Source organism: Ursus arctos, unplaced genomic scaffold (assembly GCF_023065955.2).
Source record: "Ursus arctos isolate Adak ecotype North America unplaced genomic scaffold, UrsArc2.0 scaffold_4, whole genome shotgun sequence".
NCBI classification, from domain to species: Eukaryota; Metazoa; Chordata; class Mammalia; order Carnivora; family Ursidae; genus Ursus; species Ursus arctos.
In genome coordinates, this window is record NW_026623056.1 from 41,720,034 (window position 1) to 41,728,922 (window position 8,889).

Consider the following 8,889-nt stretch of genomic DNA (forward strand, 5'->3'; position numbering starts at 1 on the left):
TAATGAATAGATGGCCTCTCATCTGTATGTAAAGCCCAATGGGTGAGCAAGAGCAACAAATTATATAGAAGACTTAACATGTCTTTGCAACTGATGAGCAGGTGAGTCTATTTTCAACATGCTTTATAGGCTTAAGGGTTGTTTTTTTTGACACTTGATTATCTAAATACATAGAGCAACCATATGAATAAAGAAAACACCTGGTGGGAAGATTCTTAAGAACAGTCATGAATGTTACTTACAGTTTCTATTTGAAATGCCAATTTTCAAAAAACCAGGGATAAAAAAATAACATAATGCCAAAATATAACCACTGTGTAGCAAAATATACAAGGCACATTTTAAATCCTCGTAGATTATTATTATCCTATATCCATAAGTAACAACGGTGTATAGCATAGATTAACCAAGTAGCTTAGGGTAACAATGAATCTAGACCTAGAGTGTTAGTTGTCAATTCCTCTATCCATGTGGCCAACAGTAATGCTGTCAGGCTGGTCTCACTGCACTACTCCAGAGACTACAATGTGAATTGTTCTCTCTGGAACTGTACCATTGACGTCCTTGATCAACTAAAGCACAGCTGCAGGGCCAGAAGCACCTTGCTCCGGAGGAAGCCGCATGGCTCAAGCTTGGGCTCATGAAGCCACATGCAGGAAGCCCCATGGTGAGCCTCATGGCTCACCCGCATGGGCACCTTGGGTTTCCTTATTAAAGAGGGATAATTATAAACATCTTACCTAAGTAAGCATTACTGAGATATAAAATCTGCTCTGATTCCACCAAATATGTGTTTAAGAATGTCCACAGCAGGGGCGCCTGGGTGGCACAGCGGTTAAGCGTCTGCCTTCGGCTCAGGGCGTGATCCTGGCATTATGGGATCGAGCCCCACATCAGGCTCCTCTGCTATGAGCCTGCTTCTTCCTCTCCCACTCCCCCTGCTTGTGTTCCCTCTCTCGCTGGCTGTCTCTATCTCTGTCAAATAAATAAAATAAAATCTTAAAAAAAAAAAAAAAAAAAGAATGTCCACAGCAGCTTTTTTCATAATATCTTCTTTAGTTGTTTGGAAACAACCAAAATATCCATCAGTAGGAGAATGGATACATAAACTGTGATAGTTAATACAAGGGAAGATGACATAACAGTTAAAAAAAAAAAAAACAAAGGAATGAATAAGCAAACCTAATTGACAATAACAGAAAGAGTAGTGGTTGTGATAAGGAGGCTGAGTTTTGACTGAGAAATGGTATGAGGGAAGCTTTGGACTGATGTATATACAGTATATCATGACCTTAGAGGTAATTACTTAAAAAAGTGTGTAAAAAGTTCCTTGAGCTGATATTTAAGATAACGGTGCTTTATCCACTTTATTATGTGTATATTAAAAATCAATTAATAAACCTCTGTTTTAAATCTGCTCTGAGTCATCTGACCATGAGCACAATGACTGACCTGACATGCCATGGAGTACAACAGTGAACTGCCGGGGCCACATATCTGAATATGCCACCATGCTGACACTCTACTTAAACGCAGTCATCCTGAATATGCACTGACCTTTGTATTTTTGAGATGATATATTCTTAATAGTACATGAATTTTGAATTGTTGATTCAGTTTCAGTAATTTTCCCAGACCTGTCTATGTTCTAAGACTCTTCTGCTATGTAATTAGCAACACATATTTGCAAACAAACCAGAAACAACATACACAATGTTTATGCACTAAGCAATCACACCAGCTAGTAATGGCATAGGTTTGTGTCACCTTATACAACAAATGAGTTATTTTAAAGTGGGAAAAAAATTCAATTTTTATAAAAGGAAGTCTATTTAAACTCCATTTTTGGAATTTATTTTTGCTCATTTCCCCATCCAAACCAACCCCAAAATTACATTAATTAATTATCTGAAACCACTGAAATACTACACTTCTAAAAATCCCATTTATAAAACTGTTTTATAAGTGTCTCCCTTTTCTTCAATCTGCTCAAAACTATTCCATAGGTCAACAAAAGAAACACACAAGTTTTGTTGTGTTTTGTTCTTTTCATTAGGGTGTTTGGTAATGACTAGAAGAACAAAAAGACCAAGAAATCATTCATTGTCAGGCCCCCAACTCCGAGTCAGACACCACTTATGAGGCTTGCCAGTCCTGGGGTTTACTGAAAAATCTTGATTATTAGAGCTTGAGGAGTCTGCAAGTCCTGTTAACAACCTCCCTTTGCTGACCGAAACTTGGGAAAATTGCATTCTCTTTCTAGACTGCATTTTAAACAAATTTCTCCCTGGCTGCTTTTCAGAACTAAACGGTTTCTGTGCTTGGAAAATTAAACAAACAACTAAATTCTGGCCTTGCAAAGATCTCTTTTGTATTCAGCCTGGTGGCATTTCAGCCACTATATGTCACCCACTTCTTGAGACTGTAGAATCTTTCAGACCATCCTTGAAAACAAGAACAGATATATTGTTGTGAAGATGATGCGATGTGCTATATTGAGCCTGTTCTGCCCTATGCTAGATTAAAACACATCTGTCCAAGATTTCATGATGACCTGATGTGCATTAAAATTTCATTCAGAACAACACAATGCTGACTCTCTTTTAGAGAAAGAATTGAATCTTTCATATATTTTATTTTGTGTAAGGGCCAAAACATTATTATTTATTGACAATGAAAATAATATGCAATCATGACAATGCTAGAACATCAGAAGTGCCCAATACATTCTCACTGATTGACTAACATATAAATGATCTGTGTGATCCCTTACGATAGTTTACAGACTGGGAAGTTCAGGAAATACATTACTATTCAAGAACGAACTAAAAGATCAGTGCCTCGGGATGCCTGGGCGGCTCAGTTGGTTAAGCATCTGCGTTCAGCTCAGGTCATGATCCCAGCATCCTGGAATCAAGTTCTGCACTGGACTGCTTGCTTAGCAGGGAGCCTGCTTCTCCTTCGGCCTGCTGCTCTCTTTGCTTGTGTGCTCACTCTCTCTCTCTGACAAATAAAATCTTTTTTTAAAAGTAAATAAAATTATAAAAATTTTTTAAAAGATCAGTGCCTGGGGGCGCCTGGGTGGCTCCTTCAGTTCTGGTCATGATCCCAGAGTCCTGGGATCAAGTCCCATGTTTCCTGGCTCTCTGCTTACTGGGGACCCTGCTTCTCCCTCTTCCTGTCCCTCTGCCTCTCCTCCTGCTAGTGCTCTGTCTCACTTTCTCTCAAATGGATGAATAGGGTCATCAGTGCTTAAATGTCCAGCTCTATTATTCTTTCCATTCTTCTCTGGAGTGGTTGAAAGGATATGTAACTTAGATTTAACTGATCCTCAATTGTGTATGACCTTCCAAACACAAATGGAGTAGAAGCAAGAAATGTTTACAACAGAAAAGACAAGTCAACAACTAACCCTCAAAATCAACAGAAAGAAAGCTTTCTAAAAGCACTAAAATGAGTGTCGTTCAAGTTTCTACACAAAGAAAACAAAAGGGGCCTGGCGCTAGCCCTGTAGAAGATCACAATGTACTGAATCACGATACACTAGTTTCTGGAATCAAAACTATTGAGGAATAAAGTGATTGAAGCACACAATGTTCAAAGGCGTATGTTCACTGGGTTGAAGGTGAATGAATGGGTAAAGTGGATAGGGAGAGCAACATCAGGAGGCTTCTTTATATACCCTGATGTAAGGAAGAAGTTGTTGGAGCTTTCTTAATGTTGTTTTGTATGTTTTTAGTTATGTTTATTTTGTTTATGCTCTTTAATCTCAGTTTTGTCCTCATATGCTACTAATTTTTAAGAAGGGATCTTTGTCCAATAAGAAAGCTCATCAATTCAATATTATTAATTTATCTAAACTTGATGTCATCTGTAGCATCTTCTACTAGATAATTATTGTTTTCATAGAATAGTCCAATTAACTATTCTTTCATAGTTAATTCTTTCATAGTCCGATTAACATATACTGGCCAAGGTCTTGGTGATGTAAGTAGTACTCATAGCCTTTGGGTAAAGACTTGCCTATAAGAACAACATTATCTCTGGTTACACTGCTCAGCCCCAAATTGGAAAGGGATATAGAAAAATCCTCTAAACACTGGCTTACTGAAACTGAGTAAATTTCATGAACTCCTATGTGATTATTCTAACATTTGAATAGGCAGCTACATAGATATTCTGATTGACTCACTGACACTTAACTCTTCACCAGTATTGAATCAGTTGTGATGCATCAGGAAAACAGAAGCCAACCTATGAATCATGCATCTGAAGGGTTTCAAGATCAGGGACTTACTGGACCTGAACAGACATTCTTCCAAATAAAACATACAGACACATGAAAAGATGCTCCACATCACCCATCATCAGGGAAATACAAATCAAAAGCACAACGAGATATCACCTTACACAGGTCAGAATGGCTAGAACCAAAAAGACAAGAAATAACAAGTGTTGGCAAGATTGTGGGGAAAGGGGAACTCTCGTGCAATATTGGTGGGAATGTAAATTGGTACAACTACCATGGAAAACAGTATGGAGATTCCTCAAAAAATTAAAAACAAAAATACCATACAATCCAGTAATTCCACTACTGGATATTTACCCAAAGAAAACGAAAACCCTAATTCAAAAAGATACATGCACCTTTATGTTCACTGCAGCATTGTTTACAAAAGCCAAGATACAGAAGCAACCAAAGTGCCCAATGATAGATGAATGGATAAAGAAGATGTGGTGCATGTACATACAAAGGAATATTACTGAGCCATAAAAAAAGAGATCTTGCCATTTCTAACAACATAGATGGACCTTGAGGGTATTACACTAAGTGAAGTAAGTCAGAGAAAGACAATAGCATATAATTTCAGTTACAGTGCGGAATCTAAAACAACAAATGAACAAATAAACAAAAAAACCCACAGAAACAGACCCATAAATACAAAGAACAAACTGGTGGCAGCCAGAGGGGAGGGCGGTCAGGGGGATGGGTGAAATGGGTGAAGGGCAGTGGCAGTTACAGGCTTCCAGCTATGGAATGAATAAGTCACAGGAATGAAAGGCACAGTACAGGGAATATAGGCAATGGTATTGTAATAGCATTGTATGGTGACAAATGGTAGCTACACTTGTGAGCATAGCATTACATATAAAATTGTCAAATCACTATGTTGTACACCTGAAACTAATGTAACATTGTGTGTCAACTATACTTAAATTAAAAAAAAAAAGAATTAGGGACTTACACTTTTCTTAGAAGAGAGGTCAGGGAAGCTTCTACCACAAGTTAAGGGAGCTGCCTTTGATGGTTAGAGAAGTCCCCTAAAGTACTAAATTTGTTCATTAAAAGCCTTGCCTGGAAGGTGCTGTAATTCCCCAGTATCTCTGAGCAGGTTCTATGAACTGACTCAGGCTGAATCCACTTAGGGGGTGGTTCTCAAGGGCTCACCTCTGACTGCACATCTGGTTGCACGATGCCCTGGGAATACAGATTTCCTCTTCTCTTCCTTGTTCTTTTCATGGGCAAGCTCAAATTTGGGACTACACAGGGAAGGGCACCCTGGGAAATACAGTTCCCAACCTCTCTGCTGAAATCCAGATGAGGCTTTTTTTTCTTAACATTTTATTTATTTATTTGACACAGAGAGAGAGTGCACGCACAAGTAGGGGGAGCAACAGACATGGGAAGAGGGAGAAGCAGGCTCCCCGCTGAACAGGGAGCCTGATGCGGGGCTCAATCCCTGGACCCTGGGATCATCACCTAAGCATTCAGATGCTTAACCGACTGAGCCACCCAGGTGCTCCACAGATGAAACTTTAGACCTAAGTGTCTAAAGTGTCACCAGATACCCAATGAGCTACAGATGATACAGTGTGATTTCCCTCAAATTATGCATCCCTTACTAAGGTAATGCTCATGATAAGGTGTTATTACCTTAAAAAGACATCTGTGTTCCATTTAAAAGGGAGGAGGATTCTGAAGGGAAAAAAAGCATGAGAAACACAACATATTTTAAACTTAACTTGGGAATTAACAATGAACAATAGCATAGAAAAAGTACTAAAAAGTTGGGGGGAGCACATCTGACTTTTCTTAATCCAACATTTCTACATTTATTGAATCAAAGAATCCTTCGATTCATGTAGCACTTATTAACACAGTTCTTTTATGTGTGTGCTTTTACGTAAACCCTATTCCAGCAGATGTTCTCAGCATCCTTTAATATTATTGTTCAAACTTATGGTTAAATAAAGCATACTGACCAATGCATTTATTTCTTCTCCTTCCTGACATGCTCCTGAAATCACAGTATTGGGATTTTTTTTTAATTTTTTTTTAATTTATTTATTTGACAGAGAGAGACAGCCAGCGAGAGAGGGAACACAAGCAAAGTGGGAGCGGAAGAAGCAGGCTCCCAGCGGAGGCCCTGATGTGGGGCTTGATCCCAGAACGCCGGGATCACACCCTGAGCCAAAGGCAGACGCTTAACGACTGAGCCACCCAGGTGCCCCCAGTATTGGGATTTTTAAGGTATAAACCCCAAAACAAAAGAACTAGAAAGAAAAGACATCAGAGATGACAAATTTCAACAGTTCTGAAGGATGGATAATAGATGTAAAATTAGTAACTATGAAATGTGATTTAAGATATTTCACAATCAGCATGACCTGGGTACCAGCCAATCAGAGGAGAAACCAGGAGAATTTAGAGCTGGAATCTGGAAACTCCCTGCTAGGCTAGATATTAACAGTTCCATTGATGGATGATGTAAAGTCGAGGGCTCCAGGTAGATAATTTGGGGCTATGTGAGTTTGGGGACATTTAGCAGTTTGGGGGATGAAACTATGAATTGACACCGAAGTATTTCATGGTTTTAACAGCTGGTAAACCATTCCAGGAATAAGGTATTCTGAGAGAGACGATAAAAGCTTTAAACTCTGTATGTGTAAAATACAGTCTCAACCTGGTATCACAGGGTTACTGTGACCTGCCAAGAGGTTCTACTGACCCTAGAAGAAAATTCTGTGGCACATATGCCAGCGCTTTGTAAGCTACAAAATGCTATACACGTACTAGTTATTATTTCTGCTACAACTGCCAGCATGGTGCTTGCATCTAGAACTATGAAATTATTGGAAATTTGGGGGCCCTTTTTTCCATTTCCCCCCAAAGAATACATGTATCAAAGTTGTTTACTGCTCACAAAAAAGAATGAAAAATATATTTAGAAAAAGAATATAAGCCCTAAGTGATTCCCCAAATGTATTCTCAGTAAACAAAACAACCCTAAAACCTCCAGCCTTTTCAAGAAGACTTTTGTCTTCTGCAGTTACCTTCCCCCAAATATTATTAGCTGCTCCTTCACTGCCACCACCCCTCCCACATACACATACACACCTGCCATCTTTGACTCTTCTGACCCTTGCAATAAATGTGTGCTGGCTCATTCTTCAACAAATTCATGCCCCAGTGAGTTTTGAAGGGCTGCCCACAAGCTAAAGACTATTTTGCAGGAGGAGGAAGGGAAATCTTTGTTTTTGTTGCTTTCCTCCTGAGACTTTTTTTTTTCTTTTTCAAAAGATGCCACATTACCCAGGATTTTTGACCTTACTCTGAAAAACTGCAATAAAAATTAACGTTGCTATTTAACTAAAGTTTGTTAAGGTTGAATACTTGACATTTTCTTGGTAATAGTTTACAATAATTTAAAGACATTATTAGTCTTTTTAGGTGCTTGTAGAATGACAACTAACATGAAAGTTTAAGTGGGCTGTTGGTCCAAAGTGAAATCAGTTTACTATACTCTGGACTCAACATAGGGATTTAATCTCAATAATTCTGCTAATGCTTTTCACTAAATAGAATGGCTCTCTCTTTTTTTCTGACCTTTTAAATGTTACCCATCCTTCATGAACACATTTGGGGTTTTTTTTTTGTTTTTTTTTTTTTTAAGATTTTATTTATTTATTCGACAGAGATAGGGACAGCCAGCGAGAGAGGGAACACAAGCTGGGGGAGTGGGAGAGGAAGAAGCAGGCTCACAGCGGAGGAGCCTGATGTGGGGCTCGATCCCATAACGCCGGGATCACGCCCTGAGCCAAAGGCAGACGCTTAACCGCTATGCCACCCAGGCGCCCCTCATGAACACATCTGAATTGCATTTTATTGGTGGAAGTTTTCTAATCCGTGGCCACACTGACCTCTCATTATCTTGCCATCTTATAGTGCTTATTTCCTACATCACACATTTTACCTTAAAACTAAAGATGATCCTGACCTGATGTCTATATTTCCATCTTCACAGACCAGTTCTCCTACAAGACTGTGAGCCTCTGAGAATGAGGCTGTGTTTTGTCAAGAAATATTTACTGAGTGTATTTGTCAGGATTCAACCAGAGAAGTAGGACCAGTAGTACATATATTTATTATGAGGGATTGGCTAGTACAACTGTGGGGGCTGGCTAAGCAAGCACAAAGTCCATAGGAAAGGCAGCCAGGAAGGGAAGATAACAAGCAGGCTGGAATTCATAGGCACAAACAGAAGCCTTCCATTCACAGGTGGTGGTCAGGAAGGAAGATCCAGAAAGAAAGAAGAGCAATTACAGAGCCAGAAGCTGTATGAAGTCCTAAATCCAGGGAAATCCAATGTCCTCTTTTAAAGGCTCTGCCGCTGATTAAATTAGGCCCACCCGGCGTATTCTTCCTTTTTTTTTTCCTTTTCTTTTTTTTTTTTTTTAAAGATTTTATTTATTTATTTGACAGAGATAGAGACAGCCAGCGAGAGAGGGAACACAAGCAGGGGGAGTGGGAGAGGAAGAAGCAGGCTCATAGAGGAGGAGCCTGATGTGGGGCTCGATCCCATAACGCCAGGATCACACCCTGAGCCG